The sequence below is a fragment of the Nymphalis io genome, chromosome 4 (genome assembly GCF_905147045.1).
Source record: "Nymphalis io chromosome 4, ilAglIoxx1.1, whole genome shotgun sequence".
Classification (NCBI taxonomy): Eukaryota; Metazoa; Arthropoda; class Insecta; order Lepidoptera; family Nymphalidae; genus Nymphalis; species Nymphalis io.
In genome coordinates this window covers 6,357,991-6,385,692 of record NC_065891.1, presented here as the reverse complement: position 1 = coordinate 6,385,692, position 27,702 = coordinate 6,357,991, and the positions used below count along the sequence as shown (strand labels likewise).

The following is a 27,702-nucleotide window of genomic DNA, read 5'->3' as shown; positions in this document are numbered from 1 at the left end:
CCTGTATTTGAACACAAACTTGTGCAATATAATATATCCTGCGCAGTTGGCTAGTCTTTCTTGGAAATGGCCTCAATTAGCCGAAATCAGTCAGAATGACGTCATATATTCAATCGCTTTTGTTATGCTCTACATAACATCCTCTCCTCTAATTAGTTATGGTACTCTGGTGTGGCAAATCTGCTCGATAAATTTATTACTGGCATAAATAAGTATCTGATGTTTTTTTAAGTATATAAACTTCATTTAACTGCGATTAAAAACGTGTGATCGCAGTAGTATTAATAGGTTTTATTTATTTGTTTTTCCAGATTTGTTTACCCAGGCGCTTTTCAGGCGAACGGTGACAAAATTATAAAAGTCTTTCAATAGTATGGACATAAGAATTAAAAAACTCCTAAAGTTTATATATATATGCGAATTAACATATATATGCTTCGGTTTTTACATCTTTTTATTGAAATGCTATAAAATTTTTATTTTATATTTTTTTTATAAAAATTATAAAAAAAATATTTAAACATACCATAAAGATAATCACTAGAAATACATTTTCAGTTTGGAACCGTAGTTCCAGAGCTATGTAAGCTATTATTATTTTTAAATTAAATAAAAGGCAGGATAATTAAAAAAATATTAAAGACCACATTTCAAGGTGATAGATTGCGTGGCTCTAGACTAATTGTATTACAATATTTGTTACATCGCATTATTTATCTGCAAAAGTTGAAGTGTGATACATTTAATATAATCCTTATACCTCGACTAATCCACTTGAGAGTTTACTATTGCAAAACCTGTAATTGATACGTTAGTCGCGAATCAAATACACGTTTTGTTTTAGTATAATTGTACCAAGTTTGTAAGTTTCATCGTCGTAGAGAATTCGCGACCTTTGAATCGTTCTTAATTAAATTTAATTAACAAGTAATTATGAACCAAAATAAATACGTAAGTATCCCATCGTACTTCTTTCTATTACATCAGTTTTTCAATAAATTTAATTTTTATTTAATATAAATATGTATTATTTATTAGACACAAATTTATTTTCACATTATTTCGGCTTAATTGAAATTTATAAGATACTCATTGAATATAGGTGGTTAGTTATTTATAGGGGATGATCTTCTTAATCTTATGTTGCTAATGGTGACTACCATTAGCAACATAAGATTAAGAAGATCAGTTACAATCAACACATAAGCCATCTTGACCCCGAAAGTTATTCATTACTCGCATTAAAATGTAGAACATTTTAATTAGTCCGGTCCGAGTGAAGCTATTTCAAATTCGAGGTGGGAAACGGTATTGCAGCTTAAGTCCCGCAGAAACTGAATAATAATACAATATTAAGCTTACACAACAAAATAGCAATGTATATGTTAGTTCAGAGTTATGTATTATTATCTTATTTTTTTTTTTATAGAATAGGAAGGTGGACGAGTATATGGGCCACCTGATGGTAAGTGGTCACCAAACGCCCTTAGACATTGGCATTGTAAGAAATGTCAACCATCGCTTATAGCCAATGCGCCACCAACCTTGGGAACTAAGATTTTATGTCCCTTGTGCCTGTAATTACACTGGCTCACTCACCCTTCAAACCGAACACAACAATATCAAGTATTGCTGTTTTGCGGTAGAATATCTGATGAGTGGGTGGTACCTACCCAGACGAGCTTGCACAAAGCCCTACCACCAGTAAAAAATATACAGCAATATTTTGGTTAAATTACTTTAGTACTACTATTAGTAATTGTGGCTGATATTAACTCCAACATGTGGTTAGATAATTTTATAACAAATTGTTATTCTATATTTTGTTATAAAATGACGGTATGAACGTAAAATATTAAATTTGTGCAACATATTCGAATATATTAGATCTCTTTTGACTACGCTTTCTGAAGAGTCAAATGTTGATATAATTTGAGAGTTATTATTGAATCCGAGGAGCCGAAAATTATGGATATGAATTCGGTCAATCACTGACTTTTTTTCTGCTAAATATGTGTTATAATATATCTCTAGCTTAGAAGAGAATGAAAGCATCGACTCAACAGACTGCACAGGTCAAAGGAAATTCTATTACTTGTCTAACAATGTTTTGAAACATCAGTAGAACACCGTAGAAGCTTTATGGCAAAGGCTTTGCCCATAAGTGGAATATCTACAATCTGTTACTCTACTTATAATATTTCGACTTAATTAAAAATAACTTTTTGGAGATTCATAGCTTTCTTAGTAGAGTTATCTGAAAATTGTTGTTGCATACCTCAGCCTCTTGACTAAAATATCTTAACTGAATACACAGCCAATCCTGCACATTCTAATAATAAGCTCTGGGTCCTTTAAAAAAAATATAAAATGCCATTAAGTATATCCCAATATAATAGGTAGTTATCGCTTATCATGTTGTTTAAATTCTTGCTTACCTCCGAATGCGAGTTAAATTATCCTTCTTATGTGGTGGATTGAGTATCGAGCAATACGATGTTGGTTATAGGAACAGTAAGGATCAAATTGTTATAAAAAAAAACAAATTATTATAAGTTTTTCGTGACTTAATATATTTAAAGAATAAGATAAAGACTTTACAACATTAAAATAAACCAAAAAGAAAACAATTCCTAAGCCACGGAGGATCCATGTTATAAAAATACATTTGATTGTATTATCACCAGCATCAAATATGTGTGCAAAGTTGTGCCTCAATCGGACACGTGAAACTGGCTTAAAATTCCTATGCAAATTTTTTGGACTTAAAACCTTGTAAATAAAACAAAGATGTTTAAAAAAATCAAATATCGTTAAATTTTACAAAAAATTTACACGCCTAGAAATATAAGAAAGGCCAAAGTCTCGTATGCAATAGTTTAATTTCCTAAATAAGTTTTTCCAAAATTAAATAAATACAAAAATATAATTTAATCATTAATTATCATCAGAAAATCATTCGCCGTATTAATATTTTTTTTTTTTTTATATTCGCCGGGAGGGCAAATGACTCTACTCCACCTGATGGTAAGTGGTAGTAGAGTCCAAACGCGACGACGGCCAGTACAGACGGGAAAAACGTTCTGCACTAGCCGCCTTCGCCTTGCCAGCCCGCAAGATGCCTATTCACGCCTCGTTTGAAGGAACCCGGGTTGTAAGAGGAGGGGAACACGTGAGCTGGTAAGGAATTCCATTTTTTGGAAGTGCGACAAAGAAAGGAGTTGCCAAATTTCTTTGTTCGCGATAGAATTGATGTCACAGTTAGGCGGTGACATCGAGAACCAGCTCGCGTGGACTTAAAAAGGAAGTGGGAAGCAGGAATTAGAGAGAATAATTCCTCAGAGCACTCGCCGTGATACAGTCGATAGAAAGCGCTCAGTGCTGCTATCTCACGACGCAATTGTAAAGGTTCAAGGGTGTTTGTGACCTTTACGTCGCCAATAATGCGTACGGCACGTCGCTGCAACCGGTCCAAGGCCTCAAGTAGGTACTTAGCGGAGCCATCCCAAAGGTGCGAGCAATATTCCACGCAAGACCGTACCTGTGTTTTGTACAGCAGGCACAGTTGTGGCGTGAAAAAGCGCCGCACCTTGTTCAGAACTCCGAGTTTCCGTGAAGCTGTTTTTATAACAGCCTCGATGTAATCCCTTGGACTAAGGTCGCAGCGAACGTCAATCCCCAGCATGGCGATTTTGCTTTGAGATTTTGAATATTCGACTACAGTGGCTACAAGTCCAATTAACCTTATTGTAACACCACACAAGGTGATTGACATCTTATGGGTTATACTGGTCGGTTGTCAAGTTGTGAAAAAAAATAAAAGACGGGTATTTTTATTATGCAGCCGACTGATGGAAATATAAAATATAATGGTTTCTGTTAGTAGCGCGTGTGATCGTTTGTCGAGCGACCCCCTTTGTCTCTTGGTCTCTTGCTCTCAGGACAGCGCCAGCGCCGGACGTGCGCACTGACTGGTTTAATAAAGTCAACATATTGGACGACAATGGCGGCCATTTATATAGCAATCCATTTAAATACGCGACATATATATCCGCGACATAATAATAATAATAATACTGTCCTCCAGACCGATTTCGGCCACGGCGGCCAATCTCAAAAGAGATTAGCCAACTACGCAGGAGATATTATAGTGCACAAGTGTGTGCGCAAACACAGGTGCACTCTCTATTCCTTAACTCTCATAATCCGATGGGACGGCAATCCGACACGAACGGAAAGAGTTCAGGCGCAGGACCAACGGCTTTACGTACTTTCCGAGGCACGGGAGTGTTCACACTTCCAACTTCCAGACTCCGGGCTGTTACTGAATATTTTCTGACAGAAAAACCCAATAACTTTTTATTGGCCCAACCTGGGAATTGAACCTCCGGGTCTGCGGCCTTATATCAAGCTACTAGACCAACGAGGCAGTCCGCGACATATATATAAATTATAATATGAATTATTATAATTTATACCCATTTTAACTTTACGAATATTTTCCATTTTCCATTTGTCTTCTTAACTTTGAGTGAAGTCTTATAAATTAATCTGTATTCTTTTAAAATCATAGTAGTTTTAGAGATATTGGAAATGCTCGATTTTCTGAAGTAATATATATAATATTTATACAATAAAAACATATTTGCTTTTCTCATAAAAGCTAAATCTAAAAGTTAATTAAACGTTAGTAAACAAAACGATAACAAGCTAACTACTTTGCACCTTAAAGAAAAACAAGACCTAAAAAACAACTTAACGATGACAATTAGGCGATGAAATTGATTGAAATAGAGCGCTGAAGAATTTTCGATAGCAATCAGTTTCGTTTAATAGCAATTATAAACACTGTATATGTATTATAGTACAAGTTATTATTTTGATAGCAGTGTTATAATAAAATTATTCTTGAATCGATGTTGTTCAATTATCGACATTATTTCGTTTCTTTTCTTTTGGATTAAAATCTCTACCTAATTAATTCATTGTAAATATATACTTATTTTTAATAATAAAATCATTCTTTTGATTATGATAAAATAGTAGCTTGAGCCGATGTACTCGAACTATGTATCAAATGGCGACGAGAGTCGTGTCGACATTCTCCCGTAAGTATCTTTCATTTTAACTGTCACTATTTTGAACTTTATAACAAATATACTGTACCGCCTCTTGTTTCAACTTCGGAGAGGAAAAAAAAGTAATATATGACTTCTGTGGAATAAAAAAATAGAAATAACTTGTTTGTATCCATATAATGATGTTAAATACAAAGAAGTAGTTATTATTTATTATTTTTAATCTGTTTTTGTTTTGTTTTTATATATAATTTCATTTACACCAAATAGTCAGAATATATTATTATGACTAAAGGTACTATGAGTGTAAACCGTCATCAAATTATTTTCATAAGAGGCCTTCACTGGAGTATCAGCAGCACCTTTCCGAGATGAGACGCTGAATTGCAAAATACCTTGAATTTCTAAAAGTAACTTCTGAGAAACATGAGTTTGCTATTTTGTAAATGTTAAATGTAAATATATATTTATACTATTGTTTATGGTATAGAGGTCGGAGGCTAACTTCCGGTAACCGAAAAAAAAATTAAACATTACTCTACTAACAAATATTCAGTTTTCAAAGCATCATGTTTCCTACATCAGTACATATTTATGTTAACCAGTAGCAATCTTGTTCCCCTCATAAGGATTTCTGCTTAGCCTAAAGGGTGACTTGCAGAGAATGCCTTCAGGCCTTAATTAAGTCCGCCTGTTGTTCCAACTACACTTTAAATAAATAAATAAATACTGACCTCCAGAATAAAATTCTATAATATATAGTGCACAAGTGTGTACGCAGCACAGGTGCACTCTTTACTATATTTCTATTTTCTTTCTAATAGCCCGATGGGATGGCAAGTTCGACACGACTGAAATGAGCCGCGGGACCAACTTATTTACGTGCCTTCAGAGGTACGGGAGTATAACACAACTTTCCTCACTTCGGGCTGCTACTGTAAATTCCTTGAAAGACCCATCCAATAACATTTTACTGACTCAACCCAGAATGCAAACCAACAACTACATTATAATGCTCGACAACAGTACAAGTTATGATATAATCATATAACGTTAAAAAATTAAATAACATTATCATTATATAAAGTAAAAAATTAAATATTAATTTATTACATCAGTCGGCATCTTGAAGGGACTAGAAAAAAATAAAGAACGACTTTAGCTCGAATACGGCAGAGTTCTTTCAACCAATATTGACGAATACGAAAATTTTTAAAAAAAACCTTCATGAAAAAAAATATGACTATATTTACACAATCACAATAAAAATACAGTAGATTTTTCAACACTCATTGAAATTAAATAAATATAAAATAACATTAATAGTATTGGGCATTATCATACAATGTAAATTAAAAAAATTAAAAAATATGTATATTATACTTCGCAAAAAGTTAAAACAAGCGTAGGTATATTCCACCTAAAGGACTGAAATCGACATGAGTGAATTGGAAAATACATTATGTTCTCTTCCGACGTTCCAAGGAAAATTAAAGCATTTACTCAGTAAAGTATAATATTTAATTAACAAAAACAAAATATTTATTGTTTAGTTAAGCAACTTTTCGCCTACCGGGTGACGGAAGAGTAATAATGAATTAAGTTAGTTCAGGCACACGTCCGCATTGAATAAAATATTAAAGTATACGCAGGCTGCGTATACATTAATGGTCTCATTTATTTTTCTATTGTGTATAAAACAGTCCTTTTATTTAAAAAATATTTTGCTATTTAATAACATAAGACTGTAATTTTTCCGAAAAACATTAGTGCGAATTGTATTATAAATAATTCATTATTACTAACATGTAAGGGAATATTACTTTATACATTTACAATGCCTTTGAAATTGTTTTTACTAGAAACGAGCTATTTATCAAGATTGTTTTGAAATATATTTGTTTATTCACACGAGCTGTACTGAATACGTATAAAACAATTGAATAAACAGCAATACATTTTGTTTTGATGCTAAGCGAATTGTCTTTTTTCCAAGTAGATAGAACATTTGTACATCAATCCACGAATTTTCAAATGAAACACTAATTATATATTATATGTTAATCTTAATTGATTTAATTATCCATTTAATTATATAACAATGTGTAAAGCATTTGTATGCTTTACACATTGTTATGTAATTAATCATCGGATTTTTAATAATATAGAACATATATTAAAAGATAACAATTTTAAATATTAACAGTTATTTATGTTTAAAATTACGTATAATATTTGAATTTCTATTACAATGTGTATCAGTTCCGTGGCGTGTTTTGCGTAGTGATGGCGCCCTGTTAAGACGTATGTGAAATTGTTAAGGAATTATTTTTAGAGCGGGCTGCACTCAGCTGGGCGAGCTCGGTTTTACATCGGATTGAATCATAAAGCAACATTGACGTCAGTGCTCTGCCTCTTTACCCACATAAACTTTCATCTAGATACTTGTCTCACACAGACCGACGTTAACAAAAGCTCCGTGCTATTTATACTATCCAGTTAAGGTAGCAGTCATTAGCGTCAACAACTAGCACATCTCTTTATTTTATGGTTCCATAGAATACCGGACCGCATCGTTTTATCATGTCTAGATGATTATTTTTTCATCAATCTGTTAATTTTTTTACAGTTTCAATTTATTCTACCTTAAAATTTGTCATGAAGTTTCATGCAAAGGAAAGAAAGCAATATTTTTTTGTTACCAGCATAGAAAAAATGTGTTACATTAAGAATATTTTATTGTTGCCTTACAAACTTAATTTATGAGTGTTTTTTTCAATTTTCAATATATATATATATAATATTTTATATGCTTCTATTTGTAATTCATATTTAATTATATAATATCAAATTCTGTCACATTTTAATCATTCAAACTCACTGATTGGTGATTGATGTAATGTTATATATTTCAATTCTTTTTTATTTATTAATATCATAGCATTATTTATTTTGTAAGTATCGGTCTTTAGTCACAATTATGTGTACACTATATAGGCGGTTGATTTATAATCAAAGTCCTTACAACAATGACTTTTGGTAACAATAAAAGTTTTCATTTCATTTAACATTTAAATAGATATTGATATTATAAAATGGAATGAGAGAAAATTGTACTCCAACTCACGAACAGTATCAGTATAAGTCCATAAATAAGAAGTGTTATCTTTGCATAGTAATATAATAGATGAATGAATATGGCGGTACATAAGAATCTACAATAGCTAATACGCGAGTAACGAGGTTTACCAAATCTTGTAGTAACTAATATTAAACGTGTAATTTTAGTTAACATTATATTATCCAGCAAGGTAATAATATATAAAAAAATATTGTATTAGTATTTTACGATAATAATTTTCTACGTTCGTTTTTTATTTTACGTATAATAAAGTACAATTTCATCAACATTAAAAATGATTGTCTTTTTACAACGAAAAATCGACAGTCGACAACGACAAGGCGACAAATCATTCAAAAACAAGTCACTTTTTTAACTGCTTTCCGTCGTATTTTCGCTTGGTTAAGATTTAAAGATGTATATAAAGAAGTCGTATTGGCTTAACCGATGAACGTGGGTTCAAACCCAGGCAAGCACCTCTGAATTTTCATTTGCTTTTCACTGAAGGAAAACATCGAAAATCTGCCACATGTGTATTCCACCAACCCGCATTGGAGCAGCGTGGTGGAATAAGCCCAAACCTTCTCCTCAAAAAGGGAGAAGAGGCCTCTTAGCCCAGCAGTGAGACATTTACAGGCTATTACTGTACTGTTACTGTATAAACAAATGTTAACATTTAAAGAATGTATCTGCAAATTCAATAGCGATCATCCGCCTATACACAGCTAGGTTACCGAACCATATATGATATATCGTGCCCGTTATATCAAACACATTTTAATATCTTTGAAACTACTGATCCTAGTAATAAAAGTTTCAAATATATATTTTTTTAAATCTTTAAAATTATAGAAAATCGTATATTATATAATCGTATATTGCAATAAGATATGATTAATAGTATATTACAAATTATAATAATTATAACTGAAGGTTCCATTCATTTTTAAAACGTATGTGGTAACAGTAACTCACCTTATCAAAAAATATATATAGTAACAAGAATTATTGTAGAAATTTCAAATATAATACTTTCATGCAAAAAATATTAGTAATATCTGTCAAAGTTTGGGAGTGCTTGCCAGAAAAACTCCTGGACTAACAATTTTCTCTCGTACATACACACAGCACATACACACATTGAAATATACTATATAGCCTTTGTGGACTGCAAGTTGTCATTATTTAATAAAATTAGATCTTTGCGCGAGTCCTTCACTTTTGTTTTACTTAATAATTATTATTTATCATCACTCATCATCATCATTATCACAAAGGCATGTACAAACTAATTAAGCCCATATATTAGTAAAAATAAACCTATTGAAACGTAATACAATATAATTATATATTAAACGTAATTAAGAATATTATGAGAGGTAACGTGATTTATTGGAGAGAAATTCAAAAGCATTCCCGTGTAGTCGTCAAGTGCCCAAAAGCCGTTAAACTTTATACAAATATGTTCGCGTTTCTACCATGTATTTATATTATAAAGTAATTTTTAACAAAATTAGTTCTGGGCTTGTATATAAAATAAAAAATATATCAGTTCTAATAATAATTTATTATTATAAGAATAAGATGAAGGGCACGTTTAATAAAAAAATGTGAATTTATATTCACCATTTTTATTTCTTTGGTTTTTCCTCAAAAAGAAGAATTTGTTATTAAAGAATCAATAATACATAGCTTTAAGGAAGGTCTGATTTTACTTAAAATATCACGAAGCTATGTAAGGAGTAAAAATACGACGACTCAATTACAAATAATGCGTATGAAACATCACAGTAGAATGGAAGCTATTAAAATGTTATTTACTATTTTATGTTTATGAAATGAAAGAAAAACCAAAACACATGTGAGATAATAAAAAAAGATGTAGGAAATAAGAACGTGTGTGGCTCGTAATGATAAATCTAAACTGTAATGTTGAATTTCTTGAATCTTTAATTTTCGCATAGTAGAAACAAGCTTATGTACATATCATTTTTTATTTGGTTAATATGTATATGTATGGCACACAATTTATTTATTTTCTTTTTAAAAGGCTATTCGTATGATATAGTATCTATAATATTAAATAGTTCAATAACAATTCAGTTTTAATCGAAACAATTCAATTATTTGTCTAGGATAAAACCAAAACTATTTTATATAAATATTATACAAAAACTAAAGATGAATTTCGGTGTCAGTAGAGCAATATAGGAAAAGCCTACGTCCAGCAGTGGACAGAGAACAATGGCTTATCATAAATAACTACTTTTAGATTAGATTAGAATCAGAATAACTGTAATATCGTATCCAGTAACATAAACTGGATCTCACAATTTTAGCAATGTAAATATTATATAGAAAAAAAAGAACTCTAACACAAACTAAGGAAAAGGAACTAATAATAGATGAAATCAAGTCAAAACAATCTTTATTCAAGAGAATAAATAGGTTCTTACAAGCACTTTATCATGTTCAAGGATCAAAGTTAATGTAAAGCTACTGCCGTTGGTAATGTAAAATCTACAGAAAAGAACTGACCATAAACTCAGTAGTTACTCTTTTCATCAAATGAAATACAAAGTCAGCTATGTACAATTAAACTTATCTTTTATATTCTGTATGGAAAACAACAAATAGGTACTTACTCCACGCTTTCTTGTCATGTATATATGCTTAACAGTTCACGAAATAAGTTATATATAGTCCAGTTGGCTGTATACAAAGCAAATAGTTACCATAAAGCACAGCAATAAAGCGTTGATGTCGGCTTATTCACATCAACACACGGGATGTAAACTACGTTAACAGAAATATTATATTAATGTCTGTTTAAAATTACCTCTTTGTAGCTACAAACTAGGATCATAAATCCTAATTTTCCTTAATCTGAAATGTAATTACTATTCAAGTAACATGACCATAAAGATAAATACGTCTTCATCCAATTATAGCAGCTTATAATCGTGTTTATATATTGTTCTATAAATGTACTGTTACGTAGGTAAAAATTGTAAATTACTAATATCGCACAATGAATGTTGTGTAGAACACAACAAGTTTATATGGTATTACTGAGTTATATGTATTGGTTTCTGCGACGTAAACCCGTACCTAAAGGTCATAATGTCATGGTATTTTTTTCGACATCCTCAACGATCATTGTAATATTTCAGCCAATTTACCAAACCTAAATGAATTACACAACTAAACCTTCCTCATGAATTATTTCTTCCATTGATGAAAACCGTATTAAAATCAGCTCGGTAGCTTTTGTGTTAATCGCTTTCAGGGAAACAGATAGACGCGCCGAGGGGACTTTGTTTTATAATATGTAGTGATAATAAATAAAAAACTAAATAGCCCCTTAGTATAGATTTGACTTGTAAAATCTTGAAGCAATCAAATTTGGCAGCAAGTGTAAGAAAATATTATATAATAGTATAATAAGTAAATGGTCATTCTGCCTGCAATTTAGGATAATACTTATTTAACTTGATTTATTCTCATCTCAGTACATCAAAGATTGGCTCAAAGAGCTCTGTTATTGAGATCCGTCTATCTACGCACATTTTCATTTTCTTATATGATTACAAATAAATATGATTTTATATCTTTCAAAGCATTATTCAATAATAATAGGCACATATTATTAGATTTAGTACGTACGAAACAACCATATTTGTTATCCAGAAATGCATGCTTTGTACTTATAACAATGACGTGAGAAATTTTTGCAGGCTGAACAATAGATCTAGAACCTATGGAAAATAAAAAGAGTATTCAAGTTAAATTGACTTACAAAATATGCTTATAATTAAAATGTAAACTCACTAGGCCGAAAATTATTCGTTTACTTGCTAATAATTATTGATTATTAATAAATTATGCAAATATATTAATAAATCACGTTTCGCTAAATTGCTAAACAATGGCTAGCAGACTCTTATAGTATCGACCGCATTATTATTATTCTTATTTTGTTTAAATGTATTGCCAGATGAGATATATATTATTCTGTGCAATATATTATATTAATAGCCATAAAAAATAAAAATAATTAATCTTATGTACATAATATATGTATGAGTTATTTCTTCGTTATAATTCAAAACTATCCACCTATATAGGCGCCCACAGAATTGAATATGCAGTAGGTTATTGCTTTTCGATTTACCCCTTTCCGATACAGAGAGGAGCATCCATTATTGCATTTTCTCGTGGTAGGATATTAGATTTTGGCCAAAGTAAAAGATTACTTAAAGCCTCTGTATCTACAGAATTTTCAATGGATCAGTTAGTACAAAATAATAAGTTATATTTTAATACAATATATACTCTTATAAAAAAAACATTAATATTATACGTTAATTATGCTATAACGGGCTTATCATTAAATGTGAATCGTATTTCATTAATGTAATAATGTTAATTATGACATAGAGGCTGAAACGATACATGAAGGAACCGAGATAATGTTAATAATAACAAAACTAACAATCCACGATCATCAATTAAGATTCACCTGTTCTAACTATTTGGCTATTTTGGCTTTTTACGTCGTTGATTTTGTGGCAACCTTTTAAGGTTGCAGATTCGTAACCCGAATTCCGGATAGGGCCATTAAAAGTTATTGAGGTTTTTTTGTGAAGAAATTCCACGAAGTTGGTAAAGCAGTGTTACTCTTAGATGAGATTAGACTTAGATTACACTTGTTGGGTGTCAGAGCACGTAAAGCATTTGGTCCTGCGCCTGACCTCTCTTCATTCACATCTGATTGCCATCCCGTCAGAACATGAGACCATTATTTGAGAATTGCCGCCGTGTCCGAAATCTGATGATTTACTAACAAAACTTCTTAATCTTAATGGAATGACACAAATTATACATTGACGATACGATAATATATATCATATTTTTGTTTTTATATATATTATTAAGCCGAGATGGCCTAGTGGTAAGAACGCGTGAATCTTAACCGATGATCGTGGGTTCAAAACCCGGGCAAGCACCACTGAATTTTCATGTGCTTAATTTGTGATTATAATTCATCTCGTGCTTGACGGTGAAGGAAAACATCGTGAGGAAACCTGCATGTGTCTAATTTCACTGAAATTCTGCCACATGTGTATTCCACCAACCCGCATTGGAGCAGCGTGGTGGAATAAGCTCCAAACCTTCTCCTCAAAAAGAGGTGTGGAGGCCTTTAGCCCAGCAGTGGGACATTCACAGGCTGTTACGGTTACCGTTACGGTATATACATTATTTTCATGTTACATGTGTGTCTCTACAAAGTAATATTTTTTGGTAAATATTTAATAATTCAATATATTTAATCAGTAGGAAGTTAATTTAATTTATCAAAATCTACGACATGCTATATACAAACATATGTTTGCATTTCTGAGAACAAATAATTATATCAATATAGGACCGCTTTAGGAATAGGAAGGTGGACGAGCATATGGGCCACCTGATGGTAAGTGGTCACCAAACGCCCTTAGACATTGGCATTCTAAGAAATGTCAACCATCGCTTATAGCCAATGCGCCACCAACCTTGGGAACTAAGATTTTATGTCCCTTGTGCCTGTAATTACACTGGCTCACTCACCCTTCAAACCGGAACACAACAATATCAAGTATTGCTGTTTTGCGGTAGAATATCTGATGAGTGGGTGGTACCTACCCAGACGAGCTTGCACAAAGCCCTACCACCAGTAAATCATTTACTAACAATAAAATGAATGAACAACTAACATTGTATATATGCTTATAACCTACCATTGATAAAGCTTGTATGAGCCGGTCTGGTTAAATACCTATCCATCAATTATTCTATCGAGAAAGATGTAATTTGTATTGATATATTCTGATTTGAAGGATGAATGGACTAAAGCAATTACAGGCACAAAGGATATTAACATCTTAGATCACATGGTTTACGGTGGATTGGCAGTTTAAGGAACATACTACTTCCAATGCCTATGTATTTGAATAGATGAACCTCTCTAGCTAGAGCTCCGGGTGAGCTGGAGTACATCTAAAGGAGCAGTCGCTTTAGGCACCAGGTACCAAAGTGCTACTGTTAATTACAAACGAAACATAAATATGTAGATTTATTAATCCACAGAACTGCATTAATCAGGGTCTTACCATTTTTGTGCTAGATAATGTGATAAAGATACAGACTGCTGCGATTATAACTCCTATCAGGCTAATATGGTAAAGACCCAAGGAACGCATTTCTGTTATAAAATAACAAAAAAAGTAGAATATGTGGACAAAATAAAAAATATCTTACATAATATCATAAGTACAATCGTACCTTTTTTATCCTTTGATCTATATATTATTTTCTCATAATGCTTTATCACTTTATCATGATTATAATGCGCTTACTTTGAAAATTCGCTTTTAGTTACCTTATAACTTATTCACTTTACAGGATCATTATAATGATACATTTTGATTTTGCTAATGCATAAATAAAAGAGTTTGAAATCTAATCACTCTAAAATATTGTGACTATGTTTTATGGATAATGAAAAATTATTGAACTTTAATATCTAATGGCGACATTTCCCATATATCTTTGAGGCTTTAGCTTTTAAACTTATTTTTTTCTATTTGTTAATTTTAACCATTAAAACGAAATGCATTCAACACATCGATAGATTTTATAATTTAAGAAAGTTTATGTTAAGTTATAGAAATGTAAAAAATGGAGCAATATATATTTGATGTAAAACACGTGTTGAAGAAGAAAAATGTTAAGCGAAATAGATGTTCGTATTCTTTTCTAAAAGATTTCAAGTTATAGACACCCATTTATTAACACTTTAAATCGTAAAACTTAAAATAACTATGTATGTTCTGCTATTATACGTGGTTAGTACACAACGACACTATTAAATCGTTTTCTAATATTAAACTTTAGAAAGGTTTTTTTTATAATAAAAAAAAGGTTTTATTTTTTATAATATAATATAGGTAGGCGGACGAGTATATGGGCCACCTGATTGTAAATAGTCACCAACGCCCATAGACATTGCCATTGTAAGAAATGTTAACCATGAGAACTAAGATATTATGTCCCTTCTGCCTGTAATTCTGTTCAGGACCTTCCCAATCCATTGAATGCGTAATCGCATAAAACAGATTTACATTATAAACGTCCGATGCGATTTGCTTATTGTTCGATGTAGACGACATGCGATCGCAATACCTGCGACGACATAGACATGTATATGTATGTGTACATAGGTACATATAATAGTGCAATAGTGAAAGTCTTTGTGCAATCGCCTTTCATGACAGCCGTCACAGATATAAATGAGATAATATATACTTGATGCCTTGAATCCTGCATATAATTCAGTTGATCGTATGATATTATGAGAGAAACACAATAATGTATAAATTATACTAGCTTATCACTAAGTATTAGAGAACTTATTTTGTACATTCAAGTCTTAGTGGAACTGTAACCCCTATTAGTTGCAAAGGCAAAGCTTCAAACTTCATTCGAAAAATATACGCTTAGAGAAAAGGTAGTGCCCTGCACTTTCATTGTCTCGTCTTGGGGGGAGCAAGATTTCTATAGGACTAATGCATTTTACTCGAAGTTGGACGCTTGTAGTCATTGTATCTGTTTCTGGGTACTGCGACGGTCCCAACATCGCATCCATCAAATGATAGATCAGAATCAGAAATGTTAAAACCTATTAAATTAAATTACTAAAAACTGGTATTTCAATTTCAACTTTTACGTGAGCAAGTTGCCGAAGTTATAATTAAATCGATACTATCGTTATATAGTTAAATTTAATCATAATACAAGGTTCATTGTTTCAAATAGCTTTATGTTATCATTAACTACGTAACGGTTGGCTTTTGACACTGAAATTTGGTATAAAAACTGATTTTATTGTTATAATCAAATCACAGAAACGCTGTAAGTTGGAAACTATCGTTATTCTTTTGTAATGTAAGCAATAAAAGTCTCAATTCTGTGATATATGAGATTTCTAAAGTGTAATCTGAACTTATCTCAGTCTTTGAAAGAGTTCAGTTCATAACAAAGAAATACTATAAATCTAAGTTTATAGTATTTCTTTGTAAGCTCAGACGATAAATATAGTTTTCAGTGTAGTACATATAGAATAGTTCAATAGTACACATAGAACTTAAACACATAAATTAAACATATTAACAAAATGTCGTATTATATATATAGTATATTGTGCTAAAATTGTTGGAAAACTCCATGTAAAGGACGCGTATCGAAAATATGAGAGCGTTAACGTGCAAGAAAAAAATAGTTCGTTCGACTTCTTACCTAACTGTCTAACATAATTTCCGTATTAGTTCTTTCAAAATAGCTCAAAATCACCCGATTATTCTACAATTAAATAACCCTGTTGTGTTTTGGCGTGAAGAGTATATGAACCCGTGTGTGTGAATTATAATCACAAAGTAGATCCTAGTTGGTATAGCATTTACACAATTTACGTAAACTATAATAACGGGAGACACGTTTGCTTGCCTTGTAATTATTCGAAAACATAGAGAAGCTTCGTGAACTCTTACGAATTATCTCAGAAAACTTACCACACAATATCACTTTCATTTATTAAATTAATACTTTTAGAAATAATTTATACAATTTATAGGCACAGTAAGGTACAATTTCGCATGTTATATCAGTTACACTATAATAATCTATTAGAATTAAATGACATTTTATTTTTCTACAGCAAATTATTGAATGTATGACTTGTTAGTAGAGTTGCATGTAGGGTTTGATGGAGGCCCATTTGCTAGTTTGCCTACATATTTTAAATTAAAAATAATACTTGGAATTTATTTATATTAACTGCCTTGCTTCACTACAACCTTTAACACTTTCGCACCACCTACGGTAGTTACATAATTGCCGCGGTACATATTTGCATAATTGATAATGAGCATTGAATCGAGACAGATAAAAATCAATGGAAACTATATTCCTAGAGATTTTACTAAACTTCCTTAAAAATATAATTAAAAAATAAAAACGGCTTGGTATTGAACGCACAACAAAATGGTTTATATAGAAATTTTTTTTTGAAAAATTTTGAATTTAAGCTAATTAAACATACACTTTATCATCGTTGACTAGTTTTAAATGAATTCAGTCCCATTCTTTCGTTTAATAAATAAAAGATTTTATATATAACTTGATTATATATTTTTAATTAATAACAAAGTTTAGAAGTGGTTTCTCTTCTACACTTGAACACATTAAATTATGTTAAAAACCTGAAGCTTTTGTTAATGATTTAAATAAACCTTTTATTTGAAAATGAATCTTTCTTCAAACAAGACTACTTAACTATCTTTCAACAACTTTATAAGCAACTTTTTCAACATTGAAATAGTAAGAAAAGTTATGAAATTTACAATATACTATTAATTTAATGTAATGTTCTTCATCTTTAATTCAAATACGGTAATTAATTTTTTCGTGTAACACATTATAAATATATCTTACGATTACAAAAGTTTGGTAAGTGGCAATAATACGTTTTAAAAATTTATTCTACTCGCAGCGAAAGAATTACAATACTTTTAGTTTTATATAAATTTATAAACATAAATTTACTTACCAGTGCAAGAGATGACGACACGTGAATATACCGACGATCACCCGGCGGCGGCGGCCGCGTGGTCACCGCCGCACATGGTGGTATAAACAAGCGACCCGTCACAGAGTCACCCACTCGAATTTGAATGGAAAAAATAATAATAATGTACAAGTGGATAAATTTAAATATTTGAAACCGAAACCGAATGCAAAACACAATTAGCGATGTTTGCGTTAACAAAGCGTGCGCTCCGGCAAGTCAAGCTAAGCGCCCACGAGGCTGAAGGCGACTGGCGCGAGCTTTGGGCGGGCAGCCGCGCCCCTGCGCTTCGTCCCTCACCCACTACTGCCTTTAGAATTCTTCAAATTCTGCCACATACTTTAAACGTTATTTTGCTCTCACGCTTCACTAACAGGTGAAGTCTGTCTAATCAGTGTCACAAGTTTTCAAGTAAAAATATTTATCACAATGGTACTGGAAATCCACTTGTAACACCAAATCAAGAATGAAATTATTTCAGTGTACGTATATACGATACGTAACATAAATATTCAATTTATACTCCTACATAAATTCTATAAAGATGAGCAAGTTTGATTATTCGCTATATAGTTAAGTTTAAAGTTTATTTATATTTTGGAAACAAAACGAAATGCTTCACGTTTCGCTTATTTATTTATTATAAAAGAAACTTGAGCAATTATGTTTTATGAATAGAACGGCCTGTAAAAGATCCAAAAATATTTCAATTTCATACATAAATTACAGCTCATTATAATTACAATTACATAAATTAAAATTACTTTTAACGAATCCAATTTGTTATCATAATAAGCGCATAATTGTAGATTGGTCTGAAATTTAATTAATTACGTTTAATTTATTTTATCCAATTCAGTTTTTTTTACTTTGTATACATAAAAACATCTACGTAAAATCAATAACAAGCATCGTTTTGTTATAATTTTAAAATTATAACAAAACGATAAAAGTTGCCTTATGTAAAAGCGATTTATTTTTTGGATAAAATAACCTGTCTACTTTCGTCATTGAAGTTAAACGTATTTGATATTAATAATAATAATAATAATATCCTGGGACATTATTCACACACGGCCATCTGATCCCAAACTAAGCAGAGCTTGTGCTATAGAAACCAGACAGCTGATATACAACATATACTACTTTTCTTTTGTAAATACATAATTATATAGATAATTACACCCAAACTCAGGACAAACAGACAGTTCTTGCACACAAATGTCTATCCTGGGTGGGAATCGAACCCACAACCTTGGGCGTGAAAGGCAAGTATCTAGGACGCCAACCGGCTCGTCAAATATTGATTGATATAATATTGATTTAGGCAATTGACTTACTTAACTTCAGGAGAGCTCCTAGAATTAAAAGTAATTTTCAAGAATACTAAACATCAATTTACACCGATAATCCACTATTGAATCAAACAATATCAGGCAATTTAATATTTAAGCCATATTTTCCAGTTTATTTATCTTTAAATTACATAAAACTAAAATCTAACAGAATATTTAAACATTATTGAAGTATTTATACTTTCAATCAGTGCCGGTTTAACCACATAGCAAGAGCAGCAATTGCTACGGGCCCCGCGCCTATTTAAACCCACTCATCTCTGCCTGAGCGTAATTTTTGAGTGAAACTTATTAAGACGTGGTACATTGGTACATTGAATTTAGTGGTATATGAATATAGAATATGATTTGCTCATAGAAAGAAATTAATACATATAGTATCATTCCTAAATTCGTCTACATAAAATCTAGTTACTTTGTAAAAGTTTAATATATAAATATAAAATATATACATATTCTAAAATATACCATTGATTAAATATAACATAATTAACAGATTACTTTGTAATAAATATAAACTTTTAAATATGTTTTAAAAAAAAGTGTCGTATTATCAGTTTTCAATTAGTAGTTTATTATCAAAATTATTCTAAATTGCCAGGCCAACTCATCTCTGGCTTTTTGTACTTGTCAGAGCCTATAGTAATCTACTGTACGATTAATCACCTACAAAAGTGTATAGATGGCAAATAAACATAATGAGATATTGAGTATTGAATTGTTTTTTTACCACTTTATACTTAAGAACCCATAACAGGTCAAGGGCCCTTCGGAAGAATTTGCTACGGGCCCCGCGCTTAATCTGTTACTGATTTTCATATAAAAACCCTCAATTGTCCCTAAATAGAGAGTATATACAAATAAGCGCCTGGCGTTACTTTTTTACAGTTTGTTTTGATTCGACGTTATTAAATCATAATAATATATATATATCATAAATAATATTTCATTTTCGCAACATATTTTGATTTAGAATTAAGCAACGTAAGCATTAACAAATTGTACCTGAAGATATTTTTTAAATATTTTAAAACTCAACGAGTGTGTTCAGAATTATGGTCATTTCACAATATAAATATTCCATGAAATTATGTCACGCAAACGGCGTAACTTGACCCTCGTTAACTTTTTCACACTTCTTTGAGAGCACACTACAATTTGGGTAGGGGCTTTAAATAAATATAACAATCCCTTTAAAAGTTAAAACGAATAGGAAATACGATATGGCCCAAATAAGGGTAAATATTTACATCCATGTTCCAACTTATATGCTGCGTTCGTATTTAGATTACAAAATTTAAAAATATATATAGTAGCCATTTTATTTCAACAATCTATTGCTATTTTGCTTCCACTCCATAAATATGATTCAATAAGAGTATCTTACCTGTATTAGATCTCCCTTGAGATAATTGTTTACTTGAAGTCTTTGATTGAAAGCGGAACGTGGGTTGATTTATGAATAATCTTACTCAGAAGATTTTAATATATTTATACACTTTACTAACAGTTTTACATATATTGTAATATAAATCTGACGTTTAAAAGTAAATTAAATTAAAAATATAATAAATTTTATTTTATAAATTTTTCATTTCATTTTTATTTTATATATTTGATTTCAATTTTACCATTTCTGAACCAAATGTAGGAGTAACGACAAAGGAATATCTAACGGAAAAGATAACAAACGAAGCAATGTGACAAACGTAAAATTCTTTTGAATTGATTTTACTTTCAATAATGGATATTTCCATGCGATAGACGCAAAGCATATAACGCTTATGAAATAAATTGTCCTAATCTTAACTCACCATTGGCTATTATTATCGTTTTGTACTCTTATTATCAGTAAACTGATGTCATTAATTATTAAAAAGGTAACTTGAGTTGACGATTTTTATCCTGAAATATTACCTAGACTAGATAATTTTTAATAAACTATATTGAAAGTAGTTGTTTCCTCAGTTATTTTACTGTTACATTAACGCTAAAATATTACTTACCTGAAAAGAAAAAAAAACATACATTAATATAACGCTAATAATTAATTTGTTTTTTTTTTAATGGAATATCGATATTTTTCATTAAAAATAATATGACTATGAAGAATGATATGTTTCATTTTAACTGTGTATACATGATTATAGTTCAACAAATGATAATAAAATTTAATGAAATAATTAAGTGCTTCAATGCTACTCCAATTATACGAGAGAAGCATATCATTTCCATTCGAATATTTATTTTTTATAATACAAAAACCTTTAGTTCTTATTGTACAAGAAAAATATAGCTAGCAAATCAATATATAGCATAATTTAAACTTAAGTAATTCAATATATCCAATGTGTAAGTAGTTCCTAGTCCTTACTTTAAGCTTTAAAATTTTACCGTAAATTGGTCCATTAAACAATAGAACCATAGTAGATGGATTTAAAACATTGATATTAAAGTATGATTTTTTGCCTATTTTAAAAAAGAAGTAACGAGCAACATATTTTAATACAATTCCGCTTGATGTCACTCACGTGGAATGGCCAATAAAACTTGTCACTGTTACAAGGAACGTAAAAGTACGACTATAAAGTGTTAACGAGCGCCTTTACATAGGTCGTCTTAAATCTACTTATCTACACAAACATCACTCAAATTGGAAACGAAAAGCGCTAAATAAGGTATATTGAGGGAATTACGAGGTAATATCTCACGTAGCAAGAATTGTTGTAATGTAGCCAATGTCTGGAAATGAATACGGTAACATTTTTATTGCTCTTTAACTTAATTTTAGGAACAGGCCTATGAAAAGTAATTTTATCTACATTTAATGACATAAAATATAAGAAATGACGTAATCAGCAAGCAACGAGGTAATAAGCAGGATGTTTTATAGTCGTGTAGGTGTATAGGTTTATGTGCGTATTCTACGGACTGCGGTGTTTCATAAATTTTTAAACTTTTCGCTAAGAATTAAAATTACAGCAATTTTACGCCCATGCATTAAGCCTGTTTAAAATGTAATTTCACATAACTGAAACTTGTTAGTTTCATTAAAATATTTAAAAAGAAATAATAAACGCTGAATGAAGCACGGGCGCGAAATTTTCCTTATTTTATCAAAACGATAACAAGCTAAACAGATAAGCTTTGCACTGGTTGCACTTTATAAACCGTGACAATGTGATCTTAACATTGAATGACGTCACAAGCACTGTGACGCCAGAGGACGAGACTGGTACATAACTCACGTTTCTCGTATGACGTCACTAGGAAAATGAACCCGGCATCCCAGTTTTGGGTCAATGGCCAATCTACAAATAGAAAAGATCCAATTTAAATTTACCGTCGCACTTAACGTGCTATTTCAAATCATATTTCGTGAATGTTCTTTTTATTATTCTATCGAGATTACATTTTTTTACGTTGTAAATTTGTGTTAAATTTCTTTATACTTTTAAGAAACACACTGTATATTGTAAATGAGCATGAATATTCACGTAATCTGAAATATTATATAACTACTCCTAATAAACAAATAACTGATGATGATAAGATTAAAATAACACATTTTACGCGTGACTAACTGTCGCATTAATGTCTCAAATATACTATAAAATGATTAATATTTACATATGTATTTTTTTAAATAACACATTTAAAATTTTTAAAACCAAGCCTACAAAAATTTAATTATTTTTTAATTATAAGTTATGCCTTAAATTATTATAACGTATTTATTTCATACAACATGGTAGTAGCATTTTTAACGAGAAATTATAATAATCTAATGTATTGAAGAGCATGTTATCTCTTAGCGTCTACAAAAAAAAAAAGTATTTTTGATATATACCCTTCATCTTCGTTCGGATCACTGTCAACCCCATTACAATCAGTGTCACTCATTTCAAATATTCACTATATCACGATCAGCACACTCGACCCAGTCTCTTCGTGCCAATACCGAATACTGTCATAATTTGCCCTTGGTAAAAGATTACCCTTACTGCAAGCTATATTATTAAATTAAGTGAAGTTAACTTATAGACAACATGAAGCATGCGCTATAGGTACGTTCGACGACACACAGGTCACGAACGCACGCTTAAGGCTTCCTCATAATCCCTTTAAAGAATAACTTGTTTCGTACACTGCTTTGAATATTTTTATATATAGCTTGTTTTCTTCGCACATGACATTACATAATTAAACTAGCTATCGTCCACGTCTGCATTTACGACATTTATAAATTATTTTTTATTAAATCTCAACTAAGACTATACTATCATCAGGTAGTATGCGCAAACGATTCCGTGACCGCTGGTTATCTAGTGCGTATTCCGAAGCATACTCGATGCCGGCGAGTCCCACATACCACCACATGAAGTGGGGAGGAATTCATAAAAAAACCTTACTTGTGATATTATGAAGCGAAGAACTGTCTCAAGGTAGAGTGATAATTACCGAGTGTTTATCTTTACTCGCAGCATCAATGTTTTAAACTATTATAAAATAATTTCCGCCCACAGCTTTGTGCGTGTGAGGTGGTTAGGTATCCTATGTTCTTTTCTGTACCCCTGAGAAAGTAAAGTGCCACCATGAACGCAAGGATGAGGTTCGAAGTAACTCTTAATCCTCCAATTCAATAAACCTCCGTCTACGGACTCTAGTCTGCAATGAGCACAAACCAGAATAGAAACATAACGCATCCTTCTACAACAAAAAAAATACCGAAAAACTATATATACGTATATCCTTAAAAGAAGTGCGGTTACTTCAAGATCTTTAGCCAGTGACGACTCGTTAAAGACACCCGCGGCTGTGGAGGATTCGCATTGCCTAAAAACGATAAACAGATATGCATTGGACATTAATGAAACGCATTTGATTAAGAAGTACAAAAATGAGGATGATCAAAATATCATCCTTAAATATATGTAGCATTAAAGAGAAAATGGCCTATATGCCGAGCTAGATAAATGGCTCAAGACTATAAGTTAACTAATTTGTTTCAAACATTTGTCATGTATCATTATAAAGGCTAAATAAATACTAGGAACAAGGAAAATGCACTTTTTTATTTATAACAGAGAACTGCGACATAAAGTAAAAAATCCGTTACTGCTCAAACAACTTACAACACATTATGGTTTTCGAGAAGCTGACTAAAGCTGGGAGTGGTAAAGTTTAATTCGATCTTACATCGCGTAAGCCTCGTTGATGAGTTTGTAAGTTATGTAGCGAATTATATTAGTCATAGAGAGAGTATAAAATGGAAATTTACACTTCCTCAACTCCTCTTGAGAGCGAAGACTCGTAAAACCATTCGTATCCCTCCAGAACGGATGTCTATGTAGTAAAGTAACGACAATATTAATTCTTTTTTCAAATAGTGTTCCTACAAACATATCGGCTGTGCCTTTCGTGTTTTTATTATGTTATAGGCAGGTGGACGAGCAAATAAGACACCTAATGATAAGTGGCCATCAAGTCCTTACCCTTCAAATTGGTACCACGCCGCAACAATACTAAGTATTGCTGTTGCGCGGTACCCACCCAGACGGATCTGCACAAGACCCTACCACTGGGAAAATCTTATCTTTAGTTTATATTTTTTTAATGTGTGTTTTTTTACCAGGCATCACAATTTACGTTTGAGGAATAAAAAAGTTATCAAGTGAAACAGAAGGTGGGCCAGGATAGCGAAAGAAATGTTAAGTGGTTACAATACAATATTTATTTAAACAGGCAGAGTAACCACCCTGCTCAAGTTCAACAATAATTATTATAATCAACTTAAATAAATATTAGGTTATTCTAAATTATATACGCGTTGGTCCTAGCGTTGAGTTTAACACAAGATATGGTATTTATTTTCAATATAAATATTGGTTTGAATTTGACATCGGAGAATCCAGGTCGATCCATCGAGTGCTCTGAGGAATTATTCTCTCTAATTCCTGCTTCCCCCTTCCTTCATAAGTCCACGCGAGCTGGTTCTCGATGTCACCGCCTAACTGTGACATCAATCCCATCGCGAACAAAGAAATTTGGCAACTCCTTTCTTTGTCGCACTTCAAAAAAATGGAATTCCTTCAAACGAGGCGTGAAGAGGCATCTTGCGGGCCGGCAAGGCGAAGGCGGCTAGTGCAGAACGTTTTTCCCGTCTGTACTGGCCGTCGTCGCGTTTGGACTCTACTACCACTTACCATCAGGTGGAGTAGAGTCATTTGCCCTCCCGGCGAATATATAAAAAAAAAGGTAACTGCTTCATTGATTCGGAATATGTGCCAGTTGACTAACTTGAAGGGATATTAGTTGTCTTCGTGGGATTCTCGAGTCCCACGCTTTGAATAGGTATTGTCTATGACTATCAATGCATAACTGCTTCCTTGTATTTAACGTGAAGTTAGTTGTGATTCGCTAGCGCAGCATCAATGACAACAAAATTACTTTTTTTTTGTTTAGAACGTACCTTTTTTGTGCTTTACTTATTATCTAACCTAACTATGTACCTTAGACACTTGTTGCAGAAAAAAAAAGTTTTTTGAGAAAAAGGAAAAAAACCATTTTGATATTTTTTTGTTTTCTTTTTAAGAGTCTATATAATACAGCTACCTCGCTTGCAATCGGCAGTCGACTAATTTCAATATTTACTCATGGCAGAATCGATTATTTATAAAAAAATATTATGCCGATAAACAATATTTGATTTTTTTATTGCGGTCGTATCTCATTCATCAATAGAAAACGCGCCACTCATTATACGCATAAATATGCGTTTGCGCAAGCGACACAAGCTCCCCGTTCGAAGCCCTGGCTGCAAATCAATTGCCAATTGGTTTGGCGACGCGGGTCGGTCGGTAGAAAGAATTAAGCGTATATATATATAACTTTAAATGTTTATCTTCATTTATCTTAAGTATATAACTGGTACGGTCCAAAGTACAACAGGTTTGTTGTATCTTGGACAGTTGTTGCCGTTTTTCCTTGATTAATAGCTTATTATTTTTTTTATAAATGTATTATATAGTTAAATAGTTGCTGTTTCCATATTCACTTATTTAACAAATATTAATTTATTATTATTCTTTTTAACGAGAATGTTAAATACATATTTAATTGTTCTTTTCTGAAGTCTTTATACTTGTGTAGTTCTAGAGTATTTGACATTTGAAAACCTTAAATAAGATACATTATATAGTAATATAATAAATATTAAAATATTTTAATAAAGATTAATCTATTAAATTGAAATTAAAAAGATCTTCGTCTAAAATTAGAATGAAATCTAAAAAATCAATAATACTTCGTGTGTTGCGTAACCTTTCAGTAAAAGACATGCAAAAGACATATCATCGAATAATTGTCCCATTACTCCCCATGAGACGCTTAGAAAGTAAAATAAGCTCTTCAATCAATTTAAATCTCTGCTTGTCCACAATGTTTTAATAGATTGCCTTCGATAGTAGCTACCTGCACTTACCGTAATGGCCTTGCGATTGTTTTTATAGATATCAGGCTTCGTAAAGAGTACTCTTCGATATCTTTTAGGAACATAAATTTATGAAAATTATCGATTTTTTACGTAACATTCTACGATAAAGAAAATCATTTAAAACGATTACTACTTTAATAATTAAATCTTAGCCAACTACATCAAATTAATCAAAATAAATTAATTATTATACAAAGAATGTCGAGGATGGGCAAAACTTTGTAATAAGTCCTTCAGAATTATGTTGACGACATAGGATTTCAATCGTTTCTTATGAGTTTAGATAGCCTACAACGGTATTGAGTTTTAAAATGCAGAATTAGTAATACTGAAGTGAGTAAATTAATGTGATAAGAATTTCTAGAACGAAAACCCTTTTAATTTAATGGTTTTATTTTGATTAAATATTTTAAAGATAATAAAAAAAGGAATAATAATTAATAATATGACTGTCCTGAATGCATAAATGAATGAAAAGTGAGTGTCACTCGGTATGATTTAAGATTTTTAGCGGTACCCCATCCATATATGTAAAGTAAAAAGTTATGGTGGAATAAATAACCTGACATACATACATACATACCTGCCTGCCATACCTGTACATGAACCCTGAAAACATTACACTTTTTTTTGGGCAGTAATGAATATGTTTCTATAAACCGACCCATGAGTACGACTAATGAGCAGTCTTGGGAGAAAACACAAACTGTCAGCGATATTTTGCTACTATGTTATATCTTAAACAATTAATTATGATTCGTTAACCTTATTATTATAACTTATGAAAATATTGTTACAATTATGCGATTCTAAGCCGTATGGACAAAAATAAACAGAGATATTTTTTTTGTTTTACTAATCTTCCGCTTGTTAAAAATGGATTGATCAGAAAAAATAAACGTATTAAAATGTATTTAATTCATAATTTCATCGTTAAAAATCACTCGAGATTATTTTGACTTATAGGCATATTTTGACTTTGAGTTGTC

At 31.4% G+C, this 27,702-nt stretch overlaps 1 protein-coding gene across 4 annotated transcripts in view; it reads right to left on the bottom strand.

The window, feature by feature from the left end:
• The window catches only part of LOC126768244 (eye-specific diacylglycerol kinase), a 142,621-nt gene extending 124,623 nt beyond the window's left edge, over window positions 1-17,998 (bottom strand). For 2 of the 4 annotated variants that reach the window (XM_050486247.1, XM_050486248.1), the window contains exon 1: window positions 17,846-17,995. The gene's annotated coding sequence lies outside the window, so the exon portion shown is untranslated. Of the gene's footprint in view, window positions 1-17,845 lie in introns of all 4 variants that reach the window. The other 2 variants (XM_050486245.1, XM_050486246.1) reach the window with 2 other exon arrangements.
• Between the last annotated feature and the right edge of the window lie 9,704 nt (window positions 17,999-27,702).